Source organism: Bactrocera oleae, chromosome 2, assembly GCF_042242935.1.
Source record: "Bactrocera oleae isolate idBacOlea1 chromosome 2, idBacOlea1, whole genome shotgun sequence".
NCBI classification, from domain to species: Eukaryota; Metazoa; Arthropoda; class Insecta; order Diptera; family Tephritidae; genus Bactrocera; species Bactrocera oleae.
The window spans coordinates 35,071,334-35,092,378 of NC_091536.1; the positions used below are offsets into that span (position 1 = coordinate 35,071,334).

Sequence of the window (21,045 nt, forward strand, 5' to 3'; positions counted from 1 at the left end):
TGATTTATCACCATTTAACTACTTTTTCATTGACGTGAAAGGTTTTAATACGGCAACAACGAAATTGTGTACATCAGCGGTTTGTTATGTCGCAACCGTCTTCAAGATGTTCAAGAAGCTGGCTTCAAGACGACATTTGCCGACCAAGAAAATATCGCTGTGGTATCGGGCCGTCGTCTTTGTGTGCTGTCTAAATAACTGTGCCCGTAAAAACTTGTATGTTAATATTTGAAAGATGCTGCTTGTCGCTTGTCGTCGTTAAATATAATTAAAATGAGTGAAAAGGAAGCTACAGGGGGCGCAGTGGAGTCGAGGTTATGTGAAGGTACGTTACTGTTGAATCGGGGATTGTTTGTTACGCGTTTGAATTTAAAATTTCGCGAAAGACATATTTTCATGCTCCACAATGATAACAATAATTTGAAACCAATTTCATAGGGAGAGATGAGGTAGCGATCCCAATACTTCCACTGGTTTCAGAGGATCAAGAGGGAAACAGCTCAATATTATCGTGATTACAGAGCACGAAAACGAGCAGAGATGAAAAAAGAGTTATCAAATATGGAAACTAGTAACCTGTCTACAAGTTCTGAGCCTTCTACACATGTTGATTCCTGTAGAAGTAACGTTTCAATAGCAAAGCCCTTTGCGAAATGAGAGGATCAAATTTTAAGAAATCCAATTTGGGCATTAGTATTCGACTTTATAAACTCGAAAAAACACATTTCGATAATATTATATAACTTTCAAAGTTTTCGTCCACACGCCAATGATTTTACCGATCTAGTCTTCCAAAATACGAATATTTTCATGTTATCAGAAACGTTTACGAGCGATGAAGAACCTTCTGTTTAGTACCAAATTTTTAGTTTGTTGTGGGATTTCAACGTAATAAAATTCGAAAATCAGGTGTTGCCATCTATCGTAATGAAAAGGACAGATATTACGTTGTTATTCGTCATCTACGAATTCAAGCTCCTTACTCAAGTGAGACTGATGTCACGGTATCAACATCCGCAAGAATTGGGGATTTATGTGCAGTAGATAACAATAGTAAGAAATGAATTCTAATAGCTCTTTATTTATCTCCAAATGCTTCAATGAGGGATATCAAAATATTCATCGGAAAATCTTTATTGAAATTATCGAATTTAAGTTCATAAGCTCTGGACGATGTTATTGGAGAACGCGTAGAGTATTGAGAACAGCCGGTAATTTTTCCGAGTGATTTTGATGGAAATTTTTCAGTGCCAGAAGCTGCGCCATTACTCCAATTCATCAAAGATAAATCTTCTTTAGAAATAGAAGAATAGTAGGAATAATCCAACGACATAAGGGGGGACCACTATTGACGTAGTTTTCGCCAGAAAAATTAATAAAATAGAAATTAAACATTTCATATCTTATTTTAGCTATCATGATCCACTTACTTGTATATATATTATTAATATGAATACAGCGCCCGCTGAAAGTGAGAATTAAATTGAAAAAATTGTTGTCGAAAAATAAAAATTGTATTTCCCAAAAATGTTGCGTTATAATAACATTAATTTCAACACTTTCATGTCTAAAATTTTCCATCATGAAGTTTCACTTCTTACGTGCGAAGGACTGCATGCAACCTCTTTTTTTGTTTCCCGTTGATCAGCATTGATATTTGACAATGAATATCTCGAAAACGCTTAAATTAATCAAAAAATAATATAAATCAAAAGATTGCCAAATTCAAAATTAAAAAAATTGCTTTAAAATGTAAAATTTCAACCGTTAAAATCTTTTAGATGTTTAGGTTTATGAAAAACCCGTAAGATACCATTTTATAAAGCAATCAATTTCCTAAAAAACATATTTAAGGAGATATTTTTCGAAGCATTTGGAAGGGAAATATGAATTTTTATAATTTTACAACATGTTACTACAGAGTATGGTAGTTTTGTTCAACTACCGGTTGTTTGTATGACCTAAAAATATTCGGGTTAGCTATAGGGTTATGTATATAAAAATGAACAGGATGTAGGTCCGTCGGTCTCTGCAAACGATAACTTGAGTAAAAATTGAGATATCTTAATGAAAATCGGTACATGTATTACTTGGCAAAAAAGTGAGAACAAGTTTGTAGGTAGGCACAATCGGACCACTGCCATGCTCCCAAACGCCATAAGTCGAAAACATATACAAATAAATTGCCATAACTAAGCCCCACAAAAAGCTACTATTTGACATAACGAATCCCATTAGAAAGGGACATCTGCGGTTTAAAAGTTCGCCCTCTAACAGGTTTAACGTGTATATCTCCCAAGCCGCTAAAGCTATATAAACAAAATTCACTCAGACAAATATTTTTAGCACCCCTACCGGCAGTGTGAAAATGGGTAAAATCGGGTGATGACCTTGCCCACTCCCCATTAAACGCTTTTGATTAAAACTATTAAAAGTGCTACAATTGATTAAATAAAGAAGTTAAGTCAGAGACGTTGAATTTTACATATAGGATGGTACAATTGAGTTTTATATGAGACAAATCAAAAATTGGACCGCCAACCCTTAGGGGAAACCCACCCACCCCGGGACCTGCTCCGCCGATTTCAACAATCAATCGAACATATTCCATCTGATTCTTTCACTTTCCAGTACGCAAATCAAGCCTTAACTATTACAATATATCATAATAAGACTTTGCACGAATAATGCGCTTATAATAGGCAAGCTTATGACCAAATTTTTAAAAATCGGACTACAACTGTTCAATCCCCCAAATTCCAAATATGGGGACCCCAGTACCTATAATTGACTTTTTTTTAAAAATATCGGTCAATATGTGAGATATATAATTGGAACACATCGATTATACAATATTTTCCTGATGATAGTATATCTGAAAGTCAAAAAGGTGTTGAATCGGGTCAAAACTTCCTTAGCCCTTACATAACTAATATACAGTTTTTCGAGAGCGTATTTTACAGTGTATGTTTGTGCCTATAATGGATAAAGATGAAAAAAAAACAAAACTTGTCATAGATATATAACTAATATCAGGATTTTTAAATGATGGGGTTTGGTATGTGAGGTACCTTAATGATACCCTGGGACTAGAGCTGCAAAACTATCGATAGTCGGACCACTTGATAGTTTAGAAAATTTAAAAAATATTATCGATAGTTTTTTTTTCCTTGACATCCATTTAATTTTCGCTGGTTTGATTTAAGACTTTGACTTTTTTCACTTCAGTTTTATGAAATAAACTTTGGATTTATTTATAAAACAAAAACAATATATGAACAATAAGGAAAGACAAACAAATAATAAGGTATATACTACATATACAATCTTTCATGTTACTATTGTATATAAATTGCTCTGAGAGCTATATGGTAAGTCGTCAGCTCAAAAAGTACATTTTGTGATACACTTACTCCATGTAATATGCGATCAAGAAATTTATACTTTTAATACGTTTAGATTGAGTCAAAAACTCTGATTCTGTACGAATAAGTGGTGCTATGTGCAGCCGCCATTTCTAAACATTAAAAATTACCTTATTGTAAATATTTTCGTAACATTCCATCTACTAACTGATCTAACAGCTAGTTAAAGCGTAAAAATAAGTTAAATTTAATAATTTGTATATAACTTCAAAAATTAGAAACCATATGCGCGCAACCAAGCCAAGAATAAAATAATTATTTAAAGTGCTACCATTTTATCCAACATTAGACTTCACTTTTGGTGTTACTAGACTACTTAGGAAGTTCCCGTTTTTTCCCTTAACCACGGATTTCCGAACTTCTACAGAGCAGAATTTAAGTCCGGTGTCTTCTCAGCTAAACTAGATATCAAAATCGCCTTTCGTCTTCCAGACCACTGCAGTGTCTTCCAAGCGGAGGTCACAGCAATTAAAGAAATGCTTCTTCTACTGACAAGGAGTGCGATCACAATTAAAAATATATTTGTATATACAAACAGCCAGGCGGCTTTGAGATCACTAAAGTCTCCTAGGATTTCGTCTAAGTTAGTAAAAAAATTCCATGATCTCTTAGTGGATCTAACAACCTTTTTCACAATAAACCTCTAATGGATCCCAGGACATAGTGATATCCCCGGGATCTGTATAGCACCACTCTACAACTATATTTCGGGAAAGAGGGTATATCTATGCCTCTGGCTAATTGTAGATATTTGATCGACAAACATATTATAAATATAGCTGAATCTCAGTGGAATTAATCCCTGATTTGCTCAAACATGACATGAATGGAATATAGGAAGCACATGCCGACTGTTAAAATTCAAACGGAATGATATAAGAATCCTAGGACTACTAACAGACACATATGTCAGTAGACTTGGAACGCCATATAACGCCATATAAAGATAGAAGAGGAGGACTCTTAAATATCTTCTATGCGATTGTAAGGATCTCTATAAGAAATGAATCGCAGCCATCGGTCGAGATTTTCTTGACGACGTCTTGGAGGTTGCACAGATAAAGCATGTCGTACTGATGAAGTTCGTCAGAATTACGGGGAAGGTCAAAGAGGAGCCAAAAGAGTCAGGGGACTTCGGTCCTGGTGGTATCACAAAGAGCCTCCTAAAGGCCTAAGTTTGTCGAAAGATAGCCACTCTACCTACCTACCTACAAGTATATCCCCCTTGTTATACTCGGTAAAAGAATAATAATTAAATTAGGAAAATGGGGGTAAACCAAGGTGTATACCGATTTGATTATTTTTTATGTAAACCCACATTGTGGTCAAGAAAACGTCTTTCTCATTTTCAGCAGTAAACCATCGATAAACAGTATATCCATTATAATATGTTCACTTAATATTGTTAACAAGAGTAACTTAATGATCGAAATATATAGGGAAAAGTTTGTCTGGTATTTGATGAAATATGATACAATATTTGACCTAAAAGTGGGTCGTGTCCATTGTCCAATTATTAGGCCGCTTATGATATATACATTCTAAACAGATAGATATGGCCGGATGGACAGACATACATCTGAAAATAAATTACTAATTATGCGAGTATGTGTCTTGATTAGTTTTACGAACAACTGTCAATTGAGCTGACCTCTGAGCAACATTTTTTGGGACTAAAAAATAAAAATATTTTTGTTTTTCAGCTTAAATTGAAAGACGATAGGATTGGATAATCCCAAATTAAATAAATAAGTACACATTCTGCTAATAATAGTTCTTTCTCGTAAAACATTCTGGCTAAATGAGCCTAAGCATCCCCTCTTAGTGCTTAGCACCACATCAACACCCCACTCGGCCCGTACAACTTTTGCACATTCTAGTAAAATATACCACACAAGATAACACGATACACTCCACATTGACAACCATCAAAACGGATTGGGTCACCGGTCACCAGGTCAAAGCCAATCCAAAAGTTATGGTCGACAAAAACACATCTTTCTCCATTCGAACGATTCGTAAGCACATTTTTTGGCGACATAGGTACATGTATTTAACCTTATATTGTTTAGGCATCATAATAATTATTTCATATCAAATAAATTGTATACACTTACATACACATACACTTGTGCGGGTTTGAGTATGTAGTATACTGAAATATAAGTACAGTAATACCTACACTACTGAAATATGTGGTGAGCGAATTCACATAAATTACTTAAGATTCAAATTTTTCGTGGCCCTTTGAGCCTTACCGGTTTGAAAAAAAATATATATTTAAAATCAGCAAGTCAAGAAGGGCTAAGTTCGGGTGTAACTGAACATTTTATACTCTTGCAACATGGAAGGATCAAAGCTAAATACCTTCAGGTTCAAAACTTCATATTAAACAAGTAAGGAAGGGTTAAGTTCGGGTGTAACCGATCATTTCATACTCTTGTAACTTGCCAGGATTAAAGACGGGGAAACTCCTTCCGATGTATGAAAGGAGTAAAATCACTAGATGTTTGAAAAACCTGATATTAGTTATGTATATGGGGCTTTATCGATTTTAGGCACAAAGATGCACCGTTATTAGAAAAACATGTTTTCTCAATATTATTAAAATAACTCACAAAGTCGTTATATGGGGAGAAAACGGGGTTATAATTCAATTTCATTCATTTTCACACTGTCGGTAAGGGTTCTTATAGGATTTTTCCTTAGCGAATTTGGTTATTGTAGCTGATGTGGTTTAGGAGAAGTTAAACGTATTAGAGGGCGGGGCCACGCCCATTTTTCTATAATTTTTATACCAAAAATGCCCCTTTCTCCTGCAATCTACTGTATTAAATTACAGATTTACATCTTAATGAAGTGCTTAATTATGGCATTTTATAAGTTTTCGATTAATGTGGTTTTGTGTACGTGGCATACGTCCGATTACGCCCATCTACGAACTCCTTCTCGCTTTTTTGACAAAGAACACGTGTACCAAGTTTTATAAAGATATCTCAAATTATCGCCTGCACAGGCGGATATTTAAGATAAGGATCAAGCTTAGACCGTGGTCATTTCTTTCGTATTCGTGCCTTCTAATCTGTAAATAATTAAATTTATTAGTTCTAAACATATCCGACACACTGGGAATGGGCGTGGTTATCATACGATTTCTCTGCTTAACGGTTTTCTATTATTTTTTTATTATCAGATAGAAAATTTCACATCTCTCTTCCACCTTCTTGAAAAAATATCCGGTTTCATACATTTTGTAGAAAATTGAATGCTCTACAAAATTTCTCGCAAAAATAACAGTTGCAAAGATATTAGCGATTGAAGTTTGATTTTTTTAAGGCAAATTTGTTTTTTCTTTTGAATTTTATAACTCAAAACGTCAATTAAACGTAATTTTAAATTCTATATAAAAAATTAGATATCTTAATGAAAATTAAAACATGTGTTCCTTGGCTAAAAAGAGTAGATGGGCGTAATCGGACCACTGCCACGCCAACAAACGCCAATAATCAAAAACCTATAAATTGCCATAACTAAGCTACAAAATCGTCATTTGGTACAATAAATCGCAAAATGAGAAGCACTTGTGGTTTGAAGATTTTTAAAAAGTAGGCGTGGCCTTGCACCTTAATAGGTTTATTGTATATAGCTCCCAATCGGTTCAAGCTATATTACCCAAATTTGAACAGGACAACCGCATGAAAATAAGTGAAATCGGATGATAACCACGCCCACTCTCCATACAATGGGTTTGTTAAAATCTACTAAAACTACGATAAATCATTAACGAAACGCGCTAGAGACTTTCGAGGTGACACAATAAAGGAGGTGTCAAAATTGGAAATCGGCGTGGCACCGAACATATTCAGGGGAAATCGCATATCTCCGAACCTACTACACCAATTTCAACCAAATTATGTTCTCACGATTAATTTGGCATGCCCATGTAATGGTGCGAAAATCGGTGAAATCGGAAATTTCAAAGTGACCACGTTTACTTGCCATATAACACAACCAGAAATTCCATCTGATTTTTTCACTTTCCAGCATACAGATCAAGCACTAAATAATATATCAAGATAAAAATTTGCTCGACCATTTCCTTTAAGGCATGCTATTCAAGCCCCCAGAGACTGGAAATGTAGACCCCAGAGGCTATGGCTGACTTTTTGCCGAAAATATTGGTCAATCTGTGAGATATATAATTTGAATTCAGGGAAAATGTATTTTTGATAACAATATATCCTTGTGTCAAAAATGAGTTGAATCAAATCCACAAATTATACATGAACAACCATTACATTGACCTAAATTAACAGTTTGGTGTGGTTTTTGGTTTGGTGGAATCATAGGTCCGTACTTTTTTCGAAATGAAGCTGGTTATATCCTTACTGTCAATGAAGAATGATAGATCGATGATAACCAACTTTTTAAGGTCGCTGTTGGTAGAAGTTGATCTTGACAACATTTGGTTCCTATAAGACGGGACCACGTGCCACACAGCACGTGCAACAACGAAATTATTGCGAGAAAAGTTTGGAGAATCGATAATTTCAAGAAAGTGCGACGTTGAATGGCCTCCAAGAAGTTGTGATTTATCACCATTTAACTACTTTTTCATTGACGTGAAAGGTTTTAATACGGCAACAACGAAATTGTGTACATCAGCGGTTTGTTATGTCGCAACCGTCTTCAAGATGTTCAAGAAGCTGGCTTCAAGACGACATTTGCCGACCAAGAAAATATCGCTGTGGTATCGGGCCGTCGTCTTTGTGTGCTGTCTAAATAACTGTGCCCGTAAAAACTTGTATGTTAATATTTGAAAGATGCTGCTTGTCGCTTGTCGTCGTTAAATATAATTAAAATGAGTGAAAAGGAAGCTACAGGGGGCGCAGTGGAGTCGAGGTTATGTGAAGGTACGTTACTGTTGAATCGGGGATTGTTTGTTACGCGTTTGAATTTAAAATTTCGCGAAAGACATATTTTCATGCTCCACAATGATAACAATAATTTGAAACCAATTTCATAGGGAGAGATGAGGTAGCGATCCCAATACTTCCACTGGTTTCAGAGGATCAAGAGGGAAACAGCTCAATATTATCGTGATTACAGAGCACGAAAACGAGCAGAGATGAAAAAAGAGTTATCAAATATGGAAACTAGTAACCTGTCTACAAGTTCTGAGCCTTCTACACATGTTGATTCCTGTAGAAGTAACGTTTCAATAGCAAAGCCCTTTGCGAAATGAGAGGATCAAATTTTAAGAAATCCAATTTGGGCATTAGTATTCGACTTTATAAACTCGAAAAAACACATTTCGATAATATTATATAACTTTCAAAGTTCAGAAACGTTTACGAGCGATGAAGAACCTTCTGTTTAGTACCAAATTTTTAGTTTGTTGTGGGATTTCAACGTAATAAAATTCGAAAATCAGGTGTTGCCATCTATCGTAATGAAAAGGACAGATATTACGTTGTTATTCGTCATCTACGAATTCAAGCTCCTTACTCAAGTGAGACTGATGTCACGGTATCAACATCCGCAAGAATTGGGGATTTATGTGCAGTAGATAACAATAGTAAGAAATGAATTCTAATAGCTCTTTATTTATCTCCAAATGCTTCAATGAGGGATATCAAAATATTCATCGGAAAATCTTTATTGAAATTATCGAATTTAAGTTCATAAGCTCTGGACGATGTTATTGGAGAACGCGTAGAGTATTGAGAACAGCCGGTAATTTTTCCGAGTGATTTTGATGAAAATTTTTCAGTGCCAGAAGCTGCGCCATTACTCCAATTCATCAAAGATAAATCTTCTTTAGAAATAGAAGAATAGTAGGAATAATCCAACGACATAAGGGGGGACCACTATTGACGTAGTTTTCGCCAGAACAATTAATAAAATAGAAATTAAACATTTCATATCTTATTTTAGCTATCATGATCCACTTACTTGTATATATATTATTAATATGAATACAGCGCCCGCTGAAAATGAGAATTAAATTGAAACAATTGTTGTCGAAAACAATATAAAAATTGTATTTCCCAAAAATGTTGCGTTATAATAACATTAATTTCAACACTTTCATGTCTAAAATTTTCCATCATGAAGTTTCACTTCTTACGTGCGAAGGACTGCATGCAACCTCTTTTTTTGTTTCCCGTTGATCAGCATTGATATTTGACAATGAATATCTCGAAAACGCTTAAATTAATCAAAAAATAATATAAATCAAAAGATTGCCAAATTCAAAATTAAAAAAATTGCTTTAAAATGTAAAATTTCAACCGTTAAAATCTTTTAGATGTTTAGGTTTATGAAAAACCCGTAAGATACCATTTTATAAAGCAATCAATTTCCTAAAAAACATATTTAAGGAGATATTTTTCGAAGCATTTGGAAGGGAAATATGAATTTTTATAATTTTGCAACATGTTACTACAGAGTATGGTAGTTTTGTTCAACTACCGGTTGTTTGTATGACCTAAAAATATTCGGGTTAGCTATAGGGTTATGTATATAAAAATGAACAGGATGTAGGTCCGTCGGTCTCTGCAAACGATAACTTGAGTAAAAATTGAGATATCTTAATGAAAATCGGTACATGTATTACTTGGCAAAAAAGTGAGAACAAGTTTGTAGGTAGGCACAATCGGACCACTGCCATGCTCCCAAACGCCATAAGTCGAAAACATATACAAATAAATTGCCATAACTAAGCCCCACAAAAAGCTACTATTTGACATAACGAATCCCATTAGAAAGGGACATCTGCGGTTTAAAAGTTCGCCCTCTAACAGGTTTAACGTGTATATCTCCCAAGCCGCTAAAGCTATATAAACAAAATTCACTCAGACAAATATTTTTAGCACCCCTACCGGCAGTGTGAAAATGGGTAAAATCGGGTGATGACCTTGCCCACTCCCCATTAAACGCTTTTGATTAAAACTATTAAAAGTGCTACAATTGATTAAATAAAGAAGTTAAGTCAGAGACGTTGAATTTTACATATAGGATGGTACAATTGAGTTTTATATGAGACAAATCAAAAATTGGACCGCCAACCCTTAGGGGAAACCCACCCACCCCGGGACCTGCTCCGCCGATTTCAACAATCAATCGAACATATTCCATCTGATTCTTTCACTTTCCAGTACGCAAATCAAGCCTTAACTATTACAATATATCATAATAAGACTTTGCACGAATAATGCGCTTATAATAGGCAAGCTTATGACCAAATTTTTAAAAATCGGACTACAACTGTTCAATCCCCCAAATTCCAAATATGGGGACCCCAGTACCTATAATTGACTTTTTTTTAAAAATATCGGTCAATATGTGAGATATATAATTGGAACACATCGATTATACAATATTTTCCTGATGATAGTATATCTGAAAGTCAAAAAGGTGTTGAATCGGGTCAAAACTTCCTTAGCCCTTACATAACTAATATACAGTTTTTCGAGAGCGTATTTTACAGTGTATGTTTGTGCCTATAATGGATAAAGATGAAAAAAAAACAAAACTTGTCATAGATATATAACTAATATCAGGATTTTTAAATGATGGGGTTTGGTATGTGAGGTACCTTAATGATACCCTGGGACTAGAGCTGCAAAACTATCGATAGTCGGACCACTTGATAGTTTAGAAAATTTAAAAAATATTATCGATAGTTTTTTTTTCCTTGACATCCATTTAATTTTCGCTGGTTTGATTTAAGACTTTGACTTTTTTCACTTCAGTTTTATGAAATAAACTTTGGATTTATTTATAAAACAAAAACAATATATGAACAATAAGGAAAGACAAACAAATAATAAGGTATATACTACATATACAATCTTTCATGTTACTATTGTATATAAATTGCTCTGAGAGCTATATGGTAAGTCGTCAGCTCAAAAAGTACATTTTGTGATACACTTACTCCATGTAATATGCGATCAAGAAATTTATACTTTTAATACGTTTAGATTGAGTCAAAAACTCTGATTCTGTACGAATAAGTGGTGCTATGTGCAGCCGCCATTTCTAAACATTAAAAATTACCTTATTGTAAATATTTTCGTAACATTCCATCTACTAACTGATCTAACAGCTAGTTAAAGCGTAAAAATAAGTTAAATTTAATAATTTGTATATAACTTCAAAAATTAGAAACCATATGCGCGCAACCAAGCCAAGAATAAAATAATTATTTAAAGTGCTACCATTTTATCCAACATTAGACTTCACTTTTGGTGTTACTAGACTACTTAGGAAGTTCCCGTTTTTTCCCTTAACCACGGATTTCCGAACTTCTACAGAGCAGAATTTAAGTCCGGTGTCTTCTCAGCTAAACTAGATATCAAAATCGCCTTTCGTCTTCCAGACCACTGCAGTGTCTTCCAAGCGGAGGTCACAGCAATTAAAGAAATGCTTCTTCTACTGACAAGGAGTGCGATCACAATTAAAAATATATTTGTATATACAAACAGCCAGGCGGCTTTGAGATCACTAAAGTCTCCTAGGATTTCGTCTAAGTTAGTAAAAAAATTCCATGATCTCTTAGTGGATCTAACAACCTTTTTCACAATAAACCTCTAATGGATCCCAGGACATAGTGATATCCCCGGGATCTGTATAGCACCACTCTACAACTATATTTCGGGAAAGAGGGTATATCTATGCCTCTGGCTAATTGTAGATATTTGATCGACAAACATATTATAAATATAGCTGAATCTCAGTGGAATTAATCCCTGATTTGCTCAAACATGACATGAATGGAATATAGGAAGCACATGCCGACTGTTAAAATTCAAACGGAATGATATAAGAATCCTAGGACTACTAACAGACACATATGTCAGTAGACTTGGAACGCCATATAACGCCATATAAAGATAGAAGAGGAGGACTCTTAAATATCTTCTATGCGATTGTAAGGATCTCTATAAGAAATGAATCGCAGCCATCGGTCGAGATTTTCTTGACGACGTCTTGGAGGTTGCACAGATAAAGCATGTCGTACTGATGAAGTTCGTCAGAATTACGGGGAAGGTCAAAGAGGAGCCAAAAGAGTCAGGGGACTTCGGTCCTGGTGGTATCACAAAGAGCCTCCTAAAGGCCTAAGTTTGTCGAAAGATAGCCACTCTACCTACCTACCTACAAGTATATCCCCCTTGTTATACTCGGTAAAAGAATAATAATTAAATTAGGAAAATGGGGGTAAACCAAGGTGTATACCGATTTGATTATTTTTTATGTAAACCCACATTGTGGTCAAGAAAACGTCTTTCTCATTTTCAGCAGTAAACCATCGATAAACAGTATATCCATTATAATATGTTCACTTAATATTGTTAACAAGAGTAACTTAATGATCGAAATATATAGGGAAAAGTTTGTCTGGTATTTGATGAAATATGATACAATATTTGACCTAAAAGTGGGTCGTGTCCATTGTCCAATTATTAGGCCGCTTATGATATATACATTCTAAACAGATAGATATGGCCGGATGGACAGACATACATCTGAAAATAAATTACTAATTATGCGAGTATGTGTCTTGATTAGTTTTACGAACAACTGTCAATTGAGCTGACCTCTGAGCAACATTTTTTGGGACTAAAAAATAAAAATATTTTTGTTTTTCAGCTTAAATTGAAAGACGATAGGATTGGATAATCCCAAATTAAATAAATAAGTACACATTCTGCTAATAATAGTTCTTTCTCGTAAAACATTCTGGCTAAATGAGCCTAAGCATCCCCTCTTAGTGCTTAGCACCACATCAACACCCCACTCGGCCCGTACAACTTTTGCACATTCTAGTAAAATATACCACACAAGATAACACGATACACTCCACATTGACAACCATCAAAACGGATTGGGTCACCGGTCACCAGGTCAAAGCCAATCCAAAAGTTATGGTCGACAAAAACACATCTTTCTCCATTCGAACGATTCGTAAGCACATTTTTTGGCGACATAGGTACATGTATTTAACCTTATATTGTTTAGGCATCATAATAATTATTTCATATCAAATAAATTGTATACACTTACATACACATACACTTGTGCGGGTTTGAGTATGTAGTATACTGAAATATAAGTACAGTAATACCTACACTACTGAAATATGTGGTGAGCGAATTCACATAAATTACTTAAGATTCAAATTTTTCGTGGCCCTTTGAGCCTTACCGGTTTGAAAAAAAATATATATTTAAAATCAGCAAGTCAAGAAGGGCTAAGTTCGGGTGTAACTGAACATTTTATACTCTTGCAACATGGAAGGATCAAAGCTAAATACCTTCAGGTTCAAAACTTCATATTAAACAAGTAAGGAAGGGTTAAGTTCGGGTGTAACCGATCATTTCATACTCTTGTAACTTGCCAGGATTAAAGACGGGGAAACTCCTTCCGATGTATGAAAGGAGTAAAATCACTAGATGTTTGAAAAACCTGATATTAGTTATGTATATGGGGCTTTATCGATTTTAGGCACAAAGATGCACCGTTATTAGAAAAACATGTTTTCTCAATATTATTAAAATAACTCACAAAGTCGTTATATGGGGAGAAAACGGGGTTATAATTCAATTTCATTCATTTTCACACTGTCGGTAAGGGTTCTTATAGGATTTTTCCTTAGCGAATTTGGTTATTGTAGCTGATGTGGTTTAGGAGAAGTTAAACGTATTAGAGGGCGGGGCCACGCCCATTTTTCTATAATTTTTATACCAAAAATGCCCCTTTCTCCTGCAATCTACTGTATTAAATTACAGATTTACATCTTAATGAAGTGCTTAATTATGGCATTTTATAAGTTTTCGATTAATGTGGTTTTGTGTACGTGGCATACGTCCGATTACGCCCATCTACGAACTCCTTCTCGCTTTTTTGACAAAGAACACGTGTACCAAGTTTTATAAAGATATCTCAAATTATCGCCTGCACAGGCGGATATTTAAGATAAGGATCAAGCTTAGACCGTGGTCATTTCTTTCGTATTCGTGCCTTCTAATCTGTAAATAATTAAATTTATTAGTTCTAAACATATCCGACACACTGGGAATGGGCGTGGTTATCATACGATTTCTCTGCTTAACGGTTTTCTATTATTTTTTTATTATCAGATAGAAAATTTCACATCTCTCTTCCACCTTCTTGAAAAAATATCCGGTTTCATACATTTTGTAGAAAATTGAATGCTCTACAAAATTTCTCGCAAAAATAACAGTTGCAAAGATATTAGCGATTGAAGTTTGATTTTTTTAAGGCAAATTTGTTTTTTCTTTTGAATTTTATAACTCAAAACGTCAATTAAACGTAATTTTAAATTCTATATAAAAAATTAGATATCTTAATGAAAATTAAAACATGTGTTCCTTGGCTAAAAAGAGTAGATGGGCGTAATCGGACCACTGCCACGCCAACAAACGCCAATAATCAAAAACCTATAAATTGCCATAACTAAGCTACAAAATCGTCATTTGGTACAATAAATCGCAAAATGAGAAGCACTTGTGGTTTGAAGATTTTTAAAAAGTAGGCGTGGCCTTGCACCTTAATAGGTTTATTGTATATAGCTCCCAATCGGTTCAAGCTATATTACCCAAATTTGAACAGGACAACCGCATGAAAATAAGTGAAATCGGATGATAACCACGCCCACTCTCCATACAATGGGTTTGTTAAAATCTACTAAAACTACGATAAATCATTAACGAAACGCGCTAGAGACTTTCGAGGTGACACAATAAAGGAGGTGTCAAAATTGGAAATCGGCGTGGCACCGAACATATTCAGGGGAAATCGCATATCTCCGAACCTACTACACCAATTTCAACCAAATTATGTTCTCACGATTAATTTGGCATGCCCATGTAATGGTGCGAAAATCGGTGAAATCGGAAATTTCAAAGTGACCACGTTTACTTGCCATATAACACAACCAGAAATTCCATCTGATTTTTTCACTTTCCAGCATACAGATCAAGCACTAAATAATATATCAAGATAAAAATTTGCTCGACCATTTCCTTTAAGGCATGCTATTCAAGCCCCCAGAGACTGGAAATGTAGACCCCAGAGGCTATGGCTGACTTTTTGCCGAAAATATTGGTCAATCTGTGAGATATATAATTTGAATTCAGGGAAAATGTATTTTTGATAACAATATATCCTTGTGTCAAAAATGAGTTGAATCAAATCCACAAATTATACATGAACAACCATTACATTGACCTAAATTAACAGTTTGGTGTGGTTTTTGGTTTGGTGGAATCATAGGTCCGTACTTTTTTCGAAATGAAGCTGGTTATATCCTTACTGTCAATGAAGAATGATAGATCGATGATAACCAACTTTTTAAGGTCGCTGTTGGTAGAAGTTGATCTTGACAACATTTGGTTCCTATAAGACGGGACCACGTGCCACACAGCACGTGCAACAACGAAATTATTGCGAGAAAAGTTTGGAGAATCGATAATTTCAAGAAAGTGCGACGTTGAATGGCCTCCAAGAAGTTGTGATTTATCACCATTTAACTACTTTTTCATTGACGTGAAAGGTTTTAATACGGCAACAACGAAATTGTGTACATCAGCGGTTTGTTATGTCGCAACCGTCTTCAAGATGTTCAAGAAGCTGGCTTCAAGACGACATTTGCCGACCAAGAAAATATCGCTGTGGTATCGGGCCGTCGTCTTTGTGTGCTGTCTAAATAACTGTGCCCGTAAAAACTTGTATGTTAATATTTGAAAGATGCTGCTTGTCGCTTGTCGTCGTTAAATATAATTAAAATGAGTGAAAAGGAAGCTACAGGGGGCGCAGTGGAGTCGAGGTTATGTGAAGGTACGTTACTGTTGAATCGGGGATTGTTTGTTACGCGTTTGAATTTAAAATTTCGCGAAAGACATATTTTCATGCTCCACAATGATAACAATAATTTGAAACCAATTTCATAGGGAGAGATGAGGTAGCGATCCCAATACTTCCACTGGTTTCAGAGGATCAAGAGGGAAACAGCTCAATATTATCGTGATTACAGAGCACGAAAACGAGCAGAGATGAAAAAAGAGTTATCAAATATGGAAACTAGTAACCTGTCTACAAGTTCTGAGCCTTCTACACATGTTGATTCCTGTAGAAGTAACGTTTCAATAGCAAAGCCCTTTGCGAAATGAGAGGATCAAATTTTAAGAAATCCAATTTGGGCATTAGTATTCGACTTTATAAACTCGAAAAAACACATTTCGATAATATTATATAACTTTCAAAGTTCAGAAACGTTTACGAGCGATGAAGAACCTTCTGTTTAGTACCAAATTTTTAGTTTGTTGTGGGATTTCAACGTAATAAAATTCGAAAATCAGGTGTTGCCATCTATCGTAATGAAAAGGACAGATATTACGTTGTTATTCGTCATCTACGAATTCAAGCTCCTTACTCAAGTGAGACTGATGTCACGGTATCAACATCCGCAAGAATTGGGGATTTATGTGCAGTAGATAACAATAGTAAGAAATGAATTCTAATAGCTCTTTATTTATCTCCAAATGCTTCAATGAGGGATATCAAAATATTCATCGGAAAATCTTTATTGAAATTATCGAATTTAAGTTCATAAGCTCTGGACGATGTTATTGGAGAACGCGTAGAGTATTGAGAACAGCCGGTAATTTTTCCGAGTGATTTTGATGAAAATTTTTCAGTGCCAGAAGCTGCGCCATTACTCCAATTCATCAAAGATAAATCTTCTTTAGAAATAGAAGAATAGTAGGAATAATCCAACGACATAAGGGGGGACCACTATTGACGTAGTTTTCGCCAGAACAATTAATAAAATAGAAATTAAACATTTCATATCTTATTTTAGCTATCATGATCCACTTACTTGTATATATATTATTAATATGAATACAGCGCCCGCTGAAAATGAGAATTAAATTGAAACAATTGTTGTCGAAAACAATATAAAAATTGTATTTCCCAAAAATGTTGCGTTATAATAACATTAATTTCAACACTTTCATGTCTAAAATTTTCCATCATGAAGTTTCACTTCTTACGTGCGAAGGACTGCATGCAACCTCTTTTTTTGTTTCCCGTTGATCAGCATTGATATTTGACAATGAATATCTCGAAAACGCTTAAATTAATCAAAAAATAATATAAATCAAAAGATTGCCAAATTCAAAATTAAAAAAATTGCTTTAAAATGTAAAATTTCAACCGTTAAAATCTTTTAGATGTTTAGGTTTATGAAAAACCCGTAAGATACCATTTTATAAAGCAATCAATTTCCTAAAAAACATATTTAAGGAGATATTTTTCGAAGCATTTGGAAGGGAAATATGAATTTTTATAATTTTGCAACATGTTACTACAGAGTATGGTAGTTTTGTTCAACTACCGGTTGTTTGTATGACCTAAAAATATTCGGGTTAGCTATAGGGTTATGTATATAAAAATGAACAGGATGTAGGTCCGTCGGTCTCTGCAAACGATAACTTGAGTAAAAATTGAGATATCTTAATGAAAATCGGTACATGTATTACTTGGCAAAAAAGTGAGAACAAGTTTGTAGGTAGGCACAATCGGACCACTGCCACGCTCCCAAACGCCATAAGTCGAAAACATATACAAATAAATTGCCATAACTAAGCCCCACAAAAAGCTACTATTTGACATAACGAATCCCATTAGAAAGGGACATCTGCGGTTTAAAAGTTCGCCCTCTAACAGGTTTAACGTGTATATCTCCTAAGCCGCTAAAGCTATATAAACAAAATTCACTCAGACAAATATTTTTAGCACCCCTACCGACAGTGTGAAAATGGGTAAAATCGGGTGATGACCTTGCCCACTCCCCATTAAACGCTTTTGATTAAAACTATTAAAAGTGCTACAATTGATTAAATAAAGAAGTTAAGTCAGAGACGTTGAATTTTACATATAGGATGGTACAATTGAGTTTTATATGAGACAAATCAAAAATTGGACCGCCAACCTTTAGGGGAAACCCACCCACCCCGGGACCTGCTCCGCCGATTTCAACAATCAATCGAACATATTCCATCTGATTCTTTCACTTTCCAGTACGCAAATCAAGCCTTAACTATTACAAGCTTATGACCAAATTTTTAAAAATCGGACTACAACTGTTCAATCCCCCAAATTCCAAATATGGGGACCCCAGTACCTATAATTGACTTTTTTTTTAAAATATCGGTCAATATGTGAGATATATAATTGGAACACATCGATTATACAATATTTTCCTGATGATAGTATATCTGAAAGTCAAAAAGGTGTTGAATCGGGTCAAAACTTCCTTAGCCCTTACATAACTAATATACAGTTTTTCGAGAGCGTATTTTACAGTGTATGTTTGTGCCTATAATGGATAAAGATGAAAAAAAAACAAAACTTGTCATAGATATATAACTAATATCAGGATTTTTAAATGATGGGGTTTGGTATGTGAGGTACCTTAATGATACCCTGGGACTAGAGCTGCAAAACTATCGATAGTCGGACCACTTGATAGTTTAGAAAATTTAAAAAATATTATCGATAGTTTTTTTTTCCTTGACATCCATTTAATTTTCGCTGGTTTGATTTAAGACTTTGACTTTTTTCACTTCAGTTTTATGAAATAAACTTTGGATTTATTTATAAAACAAAAACAATATATGAACAATAAGGAAAGACAAACAAATAATAAGGTATATACTACATATACAATTTTTCATGTTACTATTGTATATAAATTGCTCTGAGAGCTATATGGTAAGTCGTCAGCTCAAAAAGTACATTTTGTGATACACTTACTCCATGTAATATGCGATCAAGAAATTTATACTTTTAATACGTTTAGATTGAGTCAAAAACTCTGATTCTGTACGAATAAGTGGTGCTATGTGCAGCCGCCATTTCTAAACATTAAAAATTACCTTATTGTAAATATTTCCGTAACATTCCATCTACTAACTGATCTAACAGCTAGTTAAAGCGTAAAAATAAGTTAAATTTAATAATTTGTATATAACTTCAAAAATTAGAAACCATATGCGCGCAACCAAGCCAAGAATAAAATAATTATTTAAAGTGCTACCATTTTATCCAACATTAGACTTCACTTTTGGTGTTACTAGACTACTTAGGAAGTTCCCGTTTTTTCCCTTAACCACGGATTTCCGAACTTCTACAGAGCAGAATTTAAGTCCGGTGTCTTCTCAGCTAAACTAGATATCAAAATCGCCTTTCGTCTTCCAGACCACTGCAGTGTCTTCCAAGCGGAGGTCACAGCAATTAAAGAAATGCTTCTTCTACTGACAAGAAGTGCGATCACAATTAAAAATATATTTGTATATACAAACAGCCAGGCGGCTTTGAGATCACTAAAGTCTCCTAGGATTTCGTCTAAGTTAGTAAAAAAAATTCCATGATCTCTTAGTGGATCTAACAACCTTTTTCACAATAAACCTCTAATGGATCCCAGGACATAGTGATATCCCCGGGATCTGTATAGCACCACTCTACAACTATATTTCGGGAAAGAGGGTATATCTATGCCTCTGGCTAATTGTAGATATTTGATCGACAAGCATATTATAAATATAGCTGAATCTCAGTGGAATTAATCCCTGATTTGCTCAAACATGACATGAATGGAATATAGGAAGCACATGCCGACTGTTAAAATTCAAACGGAATGATATAAGAATCCTAGGACTACTAACAGACACATATGTCAGTAGACTTGGAACGCCATATAACGCCATATAAAGATAGAAGAGGAGGACTCTTAAATATCTTCTATGCGATTGTAAGGATCTCTATAAGAAATGAATCGCAGCCATCGGTCGAGATTTTCTTGACGACGTCTTGGAGGTTGCACAGATAAAGCATGTCGTACTGATGAAGTTCGTCAGAAGTACGGGGAAGGTCAAAGAGGAGCCAAAAGAGTCAGGGGACTTCGGTCCTGGTGGTATCACAAAGAGCCTCCTAAAGGCCTAAGTTTGTCGAAAGATAGCCACTCTACCTACCTACCTACAAGTATATCCCCCTTGTTATACTCGGTAAAAGAATAATAATTAAATTAGGAAAATGGGGGTAAACCAAGGTGTATACCGATTTGATTATTTTTTATGTAAACCCACATTGTGGTCAAGAAAACGTCTTTCTCATTTTCAGCAGTAAACCATCGATAAACAGTATATCCATTATAATATGTTCACTTAATATTGTTAACAAGAGTAACTTAATGATCGAAATATATAGGGAAAAGTTTGTCTGGTATTTGATGAAATATGATACAATATTTGACCTAAAAGTGGGTCGTGTCCATTGTCCAATTATTAGGCCGCTTATGATATATACATTCTAAACAGATAGATATGGCCGGATGGACAGACATACATCTGAAAATAAATTACTAATTATGCGAGTATGTGTCTTGATTAGTTTTACGAACAACTGTCAATTGAGCTGACCTCTGAGCAACATTTTTTGGGACTAAAAAATAAAAATATTTCCCAAATTAAATAAATAAGTACACATTCTGCTAATAATAGTTCTTTCTCGTAAAACATTCTGGCTA

At 34.7% G+C, this 21,045-nt stretch overlaps 1 protein-coding gene and 2 long non-coding RNA genes across 14 annotated transcripts in view; all 3 read right to left on the bottom strand.

Annotated features, from left to right (window-relative positions):
- The window catches only part of nAChRalpha4 (nicotinic acetylcholine receptor alpha4), a 946,244-nt gene that overhangs the window by 425,054 nt on the left and 500,145 nt on the right, over positions 1–21,045 (bottom strand). The window lies entirely within an intron of this gene.
- Positions 690–1,505, bottom strand: LOC138858922 (uncharacterized). The gene is made up of 3 exons (XR_011397947.1): positions 1,431–1,505; positions 984–1,345; positions 690–919 (listed from the first exon to the last, which is right to left on the bottom strand). It is a non-coding gene; the product is annotated as an uncharacterized lncRNA (long non-coding RNA).
- On the bottom strand, positions 8,776–9,609 carry LOC106623709 (uncharacterized). Its single transcript, XR_001330995.3, has 3 exons — positions 9,381–9,609; positions 8,934–9,295; positions 8,776–8,869 (listed from the first exon to the last, which is right to left on the bottom strand). It is a non-coding gene; the product is annotated as an uncharacterized lncRNA (long non-coding RNA).